Raw genomic sequence first — 15,032 nt, 5'->3', positions numbered from 1 at the left:
GTGTCAAATTGTTATTGTACGAGTATCACAGAATATTCTAAGCAACGCATGTGTCAGGCCAGCTGAACAAATAAGTGCTACCATGAACCAATTTACTGGTAAAATATTTCAAATACATCGCTATTTAATTACCTTTCTCGTGTGCTATTAGATGGATACTAAAGACGAAAGCACGTGCCGATAAACGCATTAGTTTTATTTGTTTTTTATATCACATGTCGTTCTTGAGATTACTTAGAAAATAAATAAGTATGCCAAGTGAACTCGCGCACTGAGGTTTCCATATAAATTTAAAATTTGTATCTATCTTTATATTATTGTTTTTGTTTCTCCTGTTTTTATTGTTTTCGCCACGTATTTATTTGACGTATTTGATAGTTTCTGTATACAAATGGTTGTCCAGAAGAGATCGCTTAATCGGGGTCTTTGTGTAAAATTATTGTAGTGATTTATAGACTGTACTGTGGTCTTACAATAAATGATTTGAATCTTTTGAATCTTTGATTCGTGGTGTGCAATAAAGAATGTTTGTATTGCATTGTTATGTAAAGATCATGAAATATAAAACAAAATATGACAGCGTAACCTCGTTTTCAACTTCGTGTTCACATGGTGAACGTATATTTTTCAACCTCACCTCATTAATAAAATAAGTAAGTAAACATGTAAAACGTGCGCGCGCGCTTCGCCAATTCACAACAAAGTGAGTCAGCGCCGTATCGTTGACCGATTACGGCAAGATCGATATCCTTATCAAACTGCTAAACATGGAAATTGATGTATGACATGTTGTCAAATTTATCATTAGGTACGCAATGCTTTTTTTTGTAAAATGGGAAGACTGTGAATCGATGTGCCAATAAAGTTTATGATATTATTTGTTTGTTGTTAGTTATCGATCGCGGGTAAAAATATCTACTAACTCTGCCAAAAAAAGTAAGAAATTAAAAAAAAAAGAAATTGGCGGGAACCTTGCGAATTTTCCATGGATATTTTTTGAGAGTGCGAATGTAAACTTACATAGCTACATTGCTAGTGACATTTCTTTCTTATTCATTGTTTAGCATGAGGTTTTTTTCGTCTACTATTCCTGTAATAGTTGAAAGAAAAGCAGATTATGCACCTCGCATTAAGTAATTTATATTGCCCTCGTGCTTTTTAAAGCCCTCGCTCACGCTCGGGCTCCAAATCGGCACTCGTTGCAATAACAAATAACTTTCTGCTTGGTGCAACAATCTACTATTACCAAACACCTCAAATCAATAGATACAGAGAAATTACAAAAAACCCTCTTTGTTACTTTCAAAAGCTTGTCACTTCAAACTTCAATATCTCAAAAACGGCTGAATCGATTTTGATGAAACATGTCTAAGAACCATCGCTAGAAAACCTGATTTCAAATTAAAAATAAAGCATTAAATCGGTCCACCCGTTTAAGAGCTACGGTGCCATAGACAAATACACAGACACACACACGCTCAGACACACACACACACATACGCACGCACACCCACACACACACACACACACACACACACACACACACACACACACACACACACACACACACACACACACACACACACACAAAGCGGTCAAACTTATAACACCCCTCTTTTTGCGTCGGGGTTAAAAAATAAAAAGAACAAGAAATTTTATAGGACGTGTTTTCGGGACCTCTTCGGGATACAAAAAGTATTTTACTATTATAATATGTGCGTAATATGTATGTATGTATGTATATGTTAGGTAATTCTTAACAGAACGATAGACAAATTACGTAAAATGTAATTTATTCTTAAGTTAAAATTTAATAATTTCTTCAAAATCATTGGTGCATTCACATACAAAAACAAAAATAGTTAAAGAATCGTAACAAGTAGTAGTAAACAGCTTGAAGCCATTTTAAATTTAGATTTACTTGTACACCGAATAATAATAAACAGGCCACACACTCTACAAAGCAACTAGCACAATAATCAACTATTACTGCACTAGTGTAGGATACAAATTCGTAAAACACATTGTAATCGCGATGCTTCCATTCATGATCTTTCGTAAGAGCGGCGTGCTAAAGACAATATCTAATACAATTTGGCCTGATAACAGAATGTAATTGGGTTATCACCAGCTAGGTTTGTAAATACGGGTTTTACGGAATGAGTTTTAGTAGAATATCTTTTTTGACGTAAGGTGTTTTTGACCGAGCAAAGCGAGTTATCTTTAGCGACTGTGTTATTTTTTTTTGGGGTTGGGTCACCTTAAGGGCCGAAGACAATAGGCCCTTAACCTTTGTTCACTTGATTTTAGGTTTTTTACAAGCTTTTCTTTAAATTGCCCTGTTTATTTATTTATGTTTGGGTCTAATCCTGGAAGCTAAATTTGACCCACTTTCAGAGGTCCAATTGACTTGAAATGTGAAAATACAATAATCTGGTAGTGAAATTCTGGTATTCCGACCAGGATCGTCTCCGCAGAACGGAACTCCTCAACGGTTAATGGCATCGATTTTAAATTTGGTACGTATAGCTTGGATGACAATGCAAGTACAGTCAACAAAAAGTACAGTTAGCAAAAAAGCTTGTATTAAAAATGTATTTTTAACAGACTTATTTTAATTATATATGAGGTATTTTATATCTAGAAGATGAGGGCGTGAAGTCCGGAAAAATCCATTATGGACGAGTGTGTTATTGTTACATTAGCGGAGATGAAATAGTTAAATGTACTGTTTGTATAATTTATTTTGAAGTCGCGGCAGCCTAACGGTTGAAACTATGGCCTCTCAGAGAACCGTAGGTTTAAATCCGTGCTCGTACCTCTGAATAATTTATTGAATCAGGCGTTACTTTGCGGAGCTCGATATCAATGAACTAAAAGAATTTCTTCTCACCCGCGACCTTATGATAGCTATACGTTTATGCAAGATATGCGTGTACATGCAGTTCCTCCACCTCCACACTGTAAGCACACACAAATCACACAAAACCTCTTGCATTAACTTAGCTATCATAAGGTCGCGGGTGAGCAAAGAAATTATTTTAGTTCATCGTACCTACCTTACCTTTGGGTTTTTGAAATTCATGTGCGTAATTTACGCATTTTACATTTGAAATTTTGCCACGAGCTGGACAAAAATATCGTGAGAAAACTTGCACCAAACTGCGAACCAATTCAATGACGTATGTGAAGTTCCCAATCCGTCTTGGGCACGTGTGGCAACTCTAGCCCAAGCCCTCTCATTCTGAGAGGAGGATGGTGGAGGTGTCCAGCAGTGGGACGTATACCTACCTATAGGCTGGGATAATGGTTAATGATCAATGTTCATTCGGAGATACGCATTTTGGTAACAGATCATTTTTCAAATCAAACAAATACAAGTATTCACAAACATAAAAGAATACTGAAATGATAACCACCTTTTTTGAAGTCGGTTGAAGACAGTAAAATTTCTTTGTAGATATTATGAAAGAGTCAACGTTAGCTTAAGCGAGTTACAACAAAAAATATTTTGATTCGATAAAGTAATAAATATGCAAATAAAAAAACTTTAGTTTTTATCCCCTTTTATTAAGTCTTCGTTTCGCTTTTTTTTAATTACATTAGTTGGCTTCTGTCCAATTACTGTCAGAATACGCTTGTTCGGCATTTATACAAACTGGTTTCAGAACAAACCAAAACAAGCTTTAAAGCGGCTATTTAAAGATGTTTTTAAAGCTAGTCAACTAGATTCGACTAAAACCGAGTTAGTGTATGACCGCACATGGAGTAAACAATATAAATAAGTATTGTTTTGTACCCTGTCAAATTTAAATAGGAATATAGATGAGAAAAACGTGAAGCCACTTTACAGTTAATCTGACGGCATTATGTTACTAAGCTAATGGCTAACTAGGTCCACTGAGTGAACCTTTGTTATGAAAATCGCTCCGGGGTGTCCGGAGCATGCACGCCAACAAAGTTATCATCCCTAAACATAGGTCCGTGGGGTTTAGAGGAAGTTTTCGTTTCCGTGCCTCTAAGATATGGAATGATCTTCCTCCCCCGCTGCGAACCAACATGTCTTTCCCAGTTTTCAAGGAAAAAATTAGGAGGATGCTAATTTCAGTGCAAATTGGAACCTAGATGGAAATGGATGCTACCCCAAAAATCCACAAGAACCCGCTAGGAATGTAAATGCCATCTCTTAGAACAGAATTGCCAGATCTCCCATTTTTCTTCTTTTTAAACCGTGTACCGTTACGTGTTAAAATTGCATTTTTTTTAATGGTTTGTTTTTTTTATATATATATAAATACTTTTGTGTGTTTACCCTTCCCGTATTACTGACTGTGTAAAACGTGCCGCGAGACGGGCGCAGGCTGAAAATCAGCGCCGCCGGTTGTCGACCGGCAGCATGTGAATGCTGAGCTTGAGCCTATTGCCACATATTTGTAACGTGTCTGTTGTTTTTTATTTTTGTATTTTGTTATGTTCATTGTATTGTATTTTTTTTAATGTGGCAATAAATGTCTTTTTAAATTTAAAAATTTAAATTTAAAACCAAAGAAATAATTACGAACTATATGACACACAATGCTAACAATGAAAGCACCTTTGGGTGCTCACACAACAATTTGGGTCAACGTGTAGTAACTGTTACTAGTTGTGTTTCAAAAAGTTACTATTTGGCGACCAAAATGAACCATAATGGTTGCATAGGTTCTGCAAAAAATAACTATCTTGAAAAAGATTAAAAGTCGTAATTTCAAAGTTTAATATCTCCAAAACGGCTTCACCAATTTTTATTAAACATAGCCGAGGACCACCGCAAGGACTCTTGCTTACACGTTAAAAATTAAATCGAAATTGGTCCATTCGTTTGAGTTACGATGCCATAGACAGACAGACTTTGACGTCAAATTATAACACCCCTCTTTTTGCGTCGGGGGTTAAAAAATAAATGAAGCGAAAGCCACTTTTAATTTTCGTTTATAAGTTTTTATAAAGACAGTTTCAATTTAAACCACGTGTTAATAAAAATATAACTGTCATTTTGTAATAGTTTTGTGGCTAAATTACCGCGCAGATATCATTTTACCTTTAACAAGTTCATTTATCATAATTTTAACCTGATACCCACTGCACATTGTGACTATTATAAGCGAGTCTCTCTTTATAAATACAACACAATTTTAAATTGAAACCTTAATAGGTAGCGGAAAATATTTCATCTGCAATGTGAGTGATATAACACTTATTATCTATTTCGATTTTTGTGTGATGAATCAGACCTTGAAAAAATTATAATTTAATCACAACTTATAATAGTAGATTATTGTCGTGGCCTGGAAGTAGCCAATTGCTGGCTGAGTATGAGTATTAAACGGACGAGCTTGCGAGTCCGTTTAACTAATACGAAGCCAGCAATTGCTATTCCAGCCGAGACTAATATAAAGCTTTTCTCAAAAATGATGAATAATTCTGAAATAGACTAAACTTTTTCTCAAAATATATCATAACATTTAATTTTATTCCAATTATTTTTCTTATGCTTTCCCGCCTTTTTTCATTAATCTGTCATCTCCCAGGATAACAGGATCAAAGGAATTTGGGCACAAATTTGTGCCTCTGGGAGAGGACAGGTTAAAAATAAACTGCAGCTGTATTTTTCCACCGAAAACACCACAAGCTGTTTCAGATCCAATAAAAAAAGTCCGAAGTTCCAACAAAATATCTGATACCGCCCATTAGATTTGGCTGTAGGTATACGACTTGTGCCAACATTTCCATGGCCTTTTTAACTTTAAAAAAAAGTTGTGACTGATTGCAGGCGCGCTAATTTATTATTGTCGAGCTAGCGCGCCTGCAATCTTTTTAACTTTTTAATTTTTCGCTGACCATAAACTATGCACTTTACTTTATGATATGTAAAGAATATTGTCAACTTTTACGGACATTTTTGAGAAAAACATATTAGTGAACATAGATAACTTAAATAAATAACTATACCTTCCTTATTATGATAGTATGTATACCTACATAGACAAATTAAGAATTCATTTATTGAAATAAAAGATAATTAAAGCATCAAATGGCTCAAATGAACTCGATCCATAGACCATGTTATGCAGCATTAAAGCAACTACAAACGCTCGCATACCACTAGTAAGCAGCAGTGCAAAATATGACTCGGAAATTACAGATTTATGATAAATACGAACCATCTACTTTATAGAACTTAACAGTGTTGCCAGTAACGGGCACCAATAAATAGAGAAACCGCAATGTTGCTAGCTTTAAGCCTTATTTAGCGAGGTCCTCAATTAAAGGCGCCGTAGTGTGATGGCATGTTCACAACTAATTGGCTTTCCTATCTTTTTGCTTGTTTCATAGTTGCTGTCAGTTAGAGATTTGTTACATTTAGGTCAGTCAAGAGTGTGTAACATACCTTAGTCAATAAAATAAGAAGGAGTTGTAGGAAACAATTACGCATCGGCAAATGATACAAGTGGTTTATGACCCTGTCTGTACACGCATGTAGTACTTACTGGATAGATATTACCTACCTATAGCTGCGCTGGGGCATTATCGACCCCGTAAGGACCTTGTTGGTTTGTGGTTAAAGTTACAGTGTTAAAGGACTTAGACAAACCAACAATATAGTTTTAAATATCATATCGTTTTTTAGTAACTTATTTAACTTACCTCATTTTTCATTAAAAAATAAGTTTTTGTAAAAAAATAAACATTTTCAATCCAAGCTTTCCTAGTGATTGTATTTTTTTCTTGACCGTTTGTTGTTTTTGTTGTTATTCAACTTATATATATATAAGGCAAAAAACGGAACCCTTATGGATTCGTCATGTCTGTCTGTCTGTCTGTCCGTCCGTATGTCACAGCCACTTTTTCCGAAACTATAAGAACTATACTGTTGAAGCTTGGTAAGTAGATGAACCGCATTAAGATTTTCACACAAAAATAGAAAAAAAAACAATAAATTTTGGGGGTTCCCCATACTTAAAACTGAAACTCAATTTTTTTTACATCAAACCCATACGTGTGGGGTATCTATGGATAGGTCTTCAAAAATGATATTGAGGTTTCTAATATCATTTTTTTCTAAACTGAATAGTTTGCGCGAGAGACATTTCCAAAGTGGTAAAATATATGTCTTCTAAAATAAGAGAATGATAAAACTAAAAAAAATATAAATGATCTACATTACCATGCAACTTCCACCGAAAATTGGTTTGAACGAGATCTAGTAAGTAGTTTTTTTTTAATACATCATAAATCGTAAACCGCAATTTACCTTTCATTCAATCACCTTAAATATATAAAAAAAATGTGTACGGAACCCTCGGTGCGCGAGTCCGACTCACATTGCCCGTTTTTTTTAAACTACCAGCGCTTTCGGAAATACCATCGTTGCCAAGAAGAATGCGCCGCAAGAAACTTGTCGATTCAATAATAGGTACCATACAAATTATGCACGCTAATAAAAACTGCACTTTTCCTAGCACTATCGCTTTGTCGACCTACATGCGGACCCAATGGAAAAGTCACACGAACGAATCGGAATCGTTATAGCATCCGATAGCGTTATCGTCAACGTGTCAGGACACTCAACGGTCGAGTTTTATGACTTTATGACAGCCATGTTAATGACCAAGTTTGCGTCATAGAAAGTGTGCTATGATTCTGGTGTTGTACATGTTTGATTAATTTTAGGTTATGTTTATTAGGTTCGCTATCGTATTGCCAACAAACCAACAAACGCTTGATCAAAGGCGTGGTTCGGCACACACTTCATTTGAAAAAGTTATGAACCTAACCTAAGTTTCAGGTAAATCTCCATCTCGCTAGGTAATTATAACATAAATTTAAATGTGAAATGTGACTTTAGTAGCTAAGCCAGGCGCTAGTTTTTAAGTTTATAAAAAAGTTATCAGTTTAACAGAAAGAGTGTGAGTTTTTCAATCGATATGTCGGCGGCCGATCGTAAAATGCCGCCATTTCATGATATGCCTAAAAGTTGGCCAGGCATATCACGATGTGCCTGAGAAACAACACGGCAGATCGAATCGATTAGAGCAATGCTTTCGTTGATATTCCTTGCTCAATACCGGGCACATCGTGATTTTCCGAAAAAAAGAAAAATTTAGGTACGACGAGCGAAGCGAGGAGTAGTTAGTGTGAATTGTGACCACAACGCAACGGCGTTTCATGATATGCCTAGGAATTCCATGATTTGCCTAAACGTCACTAGGCAAATCGTTAAACGGTGAGCTTTGAACGATATGGCGTCCCTTAGCCAATTCATGAAATGGCGCCATTTCACAATATGCCTAGGAATTTCGTAATTAAACCTACATTTTAATTTTAAGACATTAATGTGATTTTTTGTAAATAATAATCATATTTTAATAGATTGTACCTACAGATACCTCTTAAACTCTGAATGAAATGTACGCATTATTTTGTTTTATTTGAATATGCCGTTTTTTATATTTAAAAACCATGAAATCCAGTTTAACACAATATATACTTATACAACAACTACCTAATCGGCTATTTTTAATTCAACGTGGGGCGTGGGTTTATAAGACGGCAGGACATCGTTATCTATTAATTAAAATAACTCCACAAAAAGTTAATCTCAATCTAATGTCAGTTGGACATAAATAGGATCATTATCCATCACTTTATGCAAAATATTAGATTTTATTACCTTGTTTAAAAATAGAAAAACATTAACGACGACTATAGGTACTCGGTCGGTTGCTTCATACTAGTTACATAGAAAAGTGATACTTATAATATTAAGGCAACGACTGCACCTGTCCTAATCATGCCTTTATATTTACGGACTTTTTTTAGAAAAAAAATATGTTTCGGCGTGTTACTAACAGTGGTTAAAGGTTAATTAAAAGAGGTTAAGTTTTAATTGCCTATCCATTTCACATTAGAATTAACTAAGTTTAACCAAGGTTAAGTAAGCATTTTTTGTTCAGTTAGTTAGTAAAAACATTTATTTAGTCTGAAGGCATAACTTCACAGAAATCTATTGTTTATTACAATAATACGATGTTTTTTGAAAATTAAAACAAAATAGAACCATAAACAAAAACAACAAACCTCATTGATCCCGGCTCACTAAAAAAACATTCACTGTCATAAACACAGAGAGGTGTTATTCATGAACATCCATCAAGAGTACTGGCTGTTTGTTTTGTCTATTGTATATATTTTTTATGAAAAGTTTTCCGGCGCGATCTTTTCCCGCGCGTTTGAAAATCGAATGACACGTCCTTGCATGCGCGCGTCGCTCTGTACACTGTACAGATTTGAGTCGGAACAGTTGAACTAGCATATAGTTTTACTGTACGCGCTTGTATTCCGTTTGAAATAGGAGAATCATGTGCGTACTAATTCTGATTTTTTTATACGGCCTCTTAAATGGCTGTTTCATAAATGAAATTACAAGAAATTGTTACTAAAGGCTTCTTTCTGGGTTGCAGAAAACGTTAACAATGTTACGGCGGCAGTTCTTTCTTAAAACCGATTTTCTTTAATCTGGGTAACGCGTTCAGATAAAAGAAATATCTACGTAGGTACTAAAATAATGATAGGTATTGTTGTTTTTAATGTGTTTAGTGAAAGAAAACAAGAAATCCTACTAATATCTAAAATAGGAATATTCGGGAGTGTACGTGTGTCTGTATTTAACACTCTTTCTCGCAAAAATGGTTAGAAGCTTTTTTAAGTAAGTTGGTAAGCAGATAGCTGTATATCTGAAATATTTAACACATAGGCTGCTTTTTATCCTGATATTGCCACAACATCGCAATAAAAACTCAATATTTCAACCCCTAGGATTGGAGACAAAAAATGACGCGGATGCTTTATTGCAACCTCAATAAAATACTCGATGTCGTTTTTTTTTTGTTTAAGAAGTTTTAATTAAGTAGTGAAGTAGTCGACAATATTTACACTAACATAATATACTGATTTCTACGAAAAAGCTACTGTCAATAGCAATTATTCTAAATGCTTTCTAGCAAATTCTATTTTTTGTAGGTGTACAAAAATATCCAGAAAATATTCTTTGAACGATTGAAGTTCTCTACCTACTTCCTCCTATTCATCAATGTCGCACATCATTTCCGAGACGCGACGTGATTTTATTTGGCTATAACAATATTCGCTATTCTTGGCGTCACAATAATATTTTCACGAGAAAATGTTAAGGAAATTCAACGATAGCCATAGTTATGTCACATGGTTTTTTGCCGGAAAAAAAAATCCGGCTGTCATCGCTCGGATCAGTATTCAGCGTTTTTGTGGCGTTATTTTCGTTACTTTCCCCTTAGTTATCATTGTTAAAAAAGACGATATTTTTTATGGAAATGGACGATACTGTGTGTGTGTGTGTATGATTTGATCAAAGCTGTTGTGACTTGTCCTTTCGTTGCCGTAATATCTTAGATGAATCAAAGTCAAAACGTTCGAATATTAACCCGCTCATAGAGTTCCGCTACACTCGAAGAATGTAGTCCGTAGACCTTTCGAGACGCAGGGAAAGACTTTGGGTCACACTCTCCTTGCTCAAACGCGATGTAACTGGGGTGTTATTTTACGTGGTTTTTTTTATATATCAAATAGCTGGCTAACGAGAATGTGGGTCACTTGATGGTAAGTGATCACAGCCGCCCATGGACACCTACAGCATTATTAGGACTGCGGGTGCGTAGCCGGCCTAAAAGGGGGGCTAATGGGGGAGAAAGGAGAGGGGAAGGGGAGTTGGGCCTCCGGATCTCCCACTCACCGTACGAAACACAGTATTAAAAGTACTATTTCACGCCGGTATTCTGTGGGAGTGTGGTACTAACCCGGTCGAGCCAAAGCCGATTATTTTGTAGAAGGTTAGAATCTCTATGAAACCAGTTCACACGGCAGCGACTCTATTACTTCAAAATTTGTAAGAACAGAAAATGGTTTTCAAAAAACAAATATTTTATACCGGGTGGGCCCTTTAACAGGAGCAAATAAAATATAGATCATACTTACTCGTCATACTCATCGACATAAGTTCAGCAAGTTTTAAAAATACTTGGGTCTATAGATTTTACTTTTTTCATACAAGTTAAATAAGATTATTAATTATCAATGTATGCAGCCTAGAGCCCAATATTGACGTCGACCCTCATGCTACAAACGTCAAAATCTTGGTTTATTCAAATTGTTTATTTGAATAAACTAAAAAGAATAAAAACTAAATACCTAATTATTTTTAAAGTCACTGAACTAGTGTCGTTCAGTTTGACGAGTACGATCTTCGTTTTATAATTATTTGCTTTAATTAATGGGCCCACCCGGTAGACGACTCTTGCAACCATCAGTTATAGTTAGATACTAAGTATTTTCAAAGACCACAATTAATATTGAATCTAATTTACCTAACCATGACTTTCCACAATAACTATGAAACAAGCTCAGATCTTTTAACAATAATCAATGGCTCTGAGAACGGATTATTGACTAACTTTTTGAATCGATACTCTACAAATAGAAAGAATGCTTTATAATTAAACGGACACTATCGAACCCACTCTCGGTTCAACATCGATACATTTCACACCCCCAGTACACAATAGGCAACCATAAATGAAGGAAATAAGGAATTTGTCGAAGTTATCGCTTAAGAAAGTTTCGTCTTGTCAACAAATAGAGTTAATTTACACACATAAATATTGTTTGGACTGTTTAATTGGAGGTAAAATTTGATTGTAAATTGTGAAGTTCTGTGCAGTGAAATCATTAACTAAGGAATTGATTTATCCGTGTGTATTAGTAAGTGTTTCAGACAGTGTTAAAAGTCGTACTTTCATTTATAATGTAAATAGGTACAAAAACTCAGACTTGGCTAAGGGTTATGGCGGGGCTAAACCGACTCTTTATTTACTTGTACCTGTAATATTCTCGATCCCCTGACAGATAACATTATTATGTAAAACTTTTTATTATACATACAATACATGAAAATAACAAATTACATGACAAACAATTGTACAAAGGTCACCCTTTATGCGACTGGCTGGAGATCAGAAACAAGAGTAGATACAAGAAGTGTACGTTTCGCCAAAATGGCTTCTTTAATATATTCATATTCATATTTATTCATTCAAATTCATGCCAATAATTATGTTTATCTTATCTTCAAATAGAGTAGTATTCTAAAAAAAAAAAAATTAGTCCATCAGTTAAATTAATATTCGCCAATTAAACAAAAAAAATCATGAAGATATGGGTAAGGCCGCGAATTTTAACCAATGTGACATAGAAATAACATAAAAAAAATACGTGGCGTTACCATAAAACGTAACGCAAATTTTATAAAGCCTAGATCAAACTGGTAAAAATTCCCATCAGATAACGTATGTATGAAAAAAAATACATGTCATATAATAAAGTGAAGTTTTTAGTTTTACTAGAACTTTCTGACGATACTGATCTTAAATCTGTCCTATATGAGATCTATAGAGCTAAACATGAGAATGTGGAAGTAGAAGTACCCTCTAGTTGACGAACATCTTTCCAAAAGTGTATCTTTACATGCCTCTCTAACACTGACAATAAGGTGCACATTTATAAGCATAACGAATTTGGATGTGTTTTTTTTTATTCGACTGGATGGCAAACGATCAAATGAGTAAGAGATCACCACCGCGCCCATAAAAATCTGCAACGCCAGGGGTATTGCAGACGCGTTGCCAACCTAGAGGCCTATGATGGGATACCTCACGTGCCAGTAATTTCACCGGCTGTCTTACTCACCACGCCGAAACACAACAGTGCAAGCAGTGCTGCTTCACGGCAGGATTAGCGAGGAAGATGGTGGTAGCAATCCGGGCGGACCTTGCACAAGGTCCTACCAACTAGTTGTGAGCATGCTTGTGACTTCGACTGTACAAGCTATTAAATACCTCAAAGAAATGGCCAAAACCCTAAATCACAGGTTTTACCAATTTAGGAAGTAGTATCTTAGTTAAGTGGACAATGTAAAAAGATGTTTTGGAAATAAATTATTATGATTATTAAGTTTAGGTAACAAATGAACTAAGTAGGTAAGTGAATCTCTCCGTTTGTCTCTCACTTTAAATACGCTATGCATGTAGCAGGACGTGAACACAGAACTCGCCACAATTCTCTTGTGCCGATCCCTGCACCTACAGATTAAAATTTATTTAACTTCAAAATATCCATCTAACTAACTTACTGTGCGTGCAGTCATTGGAAACCTAATAATAAACTGGTGTAAGTTAGAATTTTTCTGTGTGAACTTCCCTTACCACATTTTTTCGTTACGTTATGTACAAAATACGTAGCATTTTGTAAAAATGTAACGTAATCGTAACGAAAGTGTAACGTATTTTATACAAAAAACCGTTTATCATGGTGAATAACGACATTTTGAACATAATAACACATGCCACTTACATGGAAAGATTACCTATCGTATGAAAAAACAACCAGTTAAAAATAATCACTACTTACCTTAAAATCGAACAAGCACTTTCGACGTTTTTCGAAAAAAAAACCTCCGCGTCACTTTTGATGGCTGTTTGTCAACAAACTGATGAGATTTATTTATCTCATCGATGTTGCCCTATTAGAGTATTAGTTGCCAGTGTACAAAAACAAATTTCTACCGAAATTGGCGTTAAAGGTAGCTTAATTAAGCGTCACCTAAGTATTCGTAACGAAAACGTGGTTTTTTGGCACGTGAAAAGAAATAAATATAAAACAATGATAATTATTTGATTATCATGATTCCGCAATCGGTAGGACTATCGTTATATCATAAAATTTTGTTTAAACAAAATCATGATCATGAGAAGTTAAATAGCATGAAAATAATAAGGTATTAAGTACTCGTGGTCAAAAAAAATAGTCAATTTTCGTTACGTTTTGGACGGTAATATATTTTATTATTTTTTGAAAAGGGTTTAAATCAATTATCTCATTTGCGACCTTGAGAGTTTATATCGTGTCATATAATAAAAAAAAAAATTAAACCTCTAGGTGTTATCAGTTTTTTTTATCAGCGTTCCAAATTTGAAACGTCCAAATTGGTCAAAATTCGCGGCCTTACCCATATAGCTAGTTAAAGTTCCACGTGACGCGTGCGATATTTTTAGCAAGGTGTGACGTCACAGGACCCTCTCCCTAAATCTGACGCGCTTCATCTTTGTAATTTTGCTTGATTGACAAAAAAATGCGTCTCCAATATTTTCTGATAGAATTGAAAAAACTGACGCACAAAATAGAATTATTATTTCTTACCCAAGAAACTACCCAATTCTGTTAAAATCTCTACGTGCCTTCACAAAACATTGCCAAAATATTTTTTTGTATTATGAAAATTCTCTTAAAAGACAGACCATAAAAGAGCACTCAAGAAATCACAGCAGGTAGTTTTTAGGTCATCGCCTCATAACCATAACCTTTCAGTCGGGAGATTTGGTAAATAAGTAGGGGATTTGGTAAACAGGGGTGGAAATGGTGTTGTGACGGTAATGTTTTGTTGTGAACGATTTATAGTATAGCCCGTGCAGGACAATTAGCTGTCACCGCTTCTCACTTTGCGTTGAGAAGAGCACAGGGAATGTGTGGATGCGAACTGCGAACATGATTAAATATAGAGTCAATGATATACAGCCTTGTTAATAAACGTGGAGTAGAGTAGGTTTAACTTTAATTCGAGGTTGAACTTGAGATTAGTAAAATTCAGTATTAATATACATGAAGTAAGGAAAGAGTAAGCTAATCCAGGCTTAGTCTCGGACTAAAACTTAATCCTTGGTGATGCCTAGTTTAACGATGGAGTAATATTGGAGTAACCTAACTTTTCTGTTTGACGATTGTTGGTTGTGGTTTGCCTGTGGATTATTTGAAATTCGTTGTAGTAAATTTATTTAAGTACCTACCTAACTACTATTTTTGCATGCATATAGCATAGTATAGCATGGATTATTATGCCGAAGATT

General features: G+C 35.1%; 1 protein-coding gene across 3 annotated transcripts in view; it reads right to left on the bottom strand.

The window, feature by feature from the left end:
• The window catches only part of LOC141435103 (ADAMTS-like protein 4), a 441,311-nt gene extending 432,006 nt beyond the window's left edge, over window positions 1–9,305 (bottom strand). For all 3 annotated transcript variants that reach the window (XR_012452115.1, XM_074097656.1, XM_074097658.1), the window contains exon 1: window positions 9,121–9,305. The gene's annotated coding sequence lies outside the window, so the exon portion shown is untranslated. The remainder of the gene's footprint in view (window positions 1–9,120) is intronic.
• Between the last annotated feature and the right edge of the window lie 5,727 nt (window positions 9,306–15,032).

The sequence above is a fragment of the Choristoneura fumiferana genome, chromosome 14 (genome assembly GCF_025370935.1).
Source record: "Choristoneura fumiferana chromosome 14, NRCan_CFum_1, whole genome shotgun sequence".
Taxonomy (NCBI): Eukaryota; Metazoa; Arthropoda; class Insecta; order Lepidoptera; family Tortricidae; genus Choristoneura; species Choristoneura fumiferana.
Note: the sequence above shows the minus strand (reverse complement) of the source record. Positions and strands in the feature narration are given on the sequence as shown.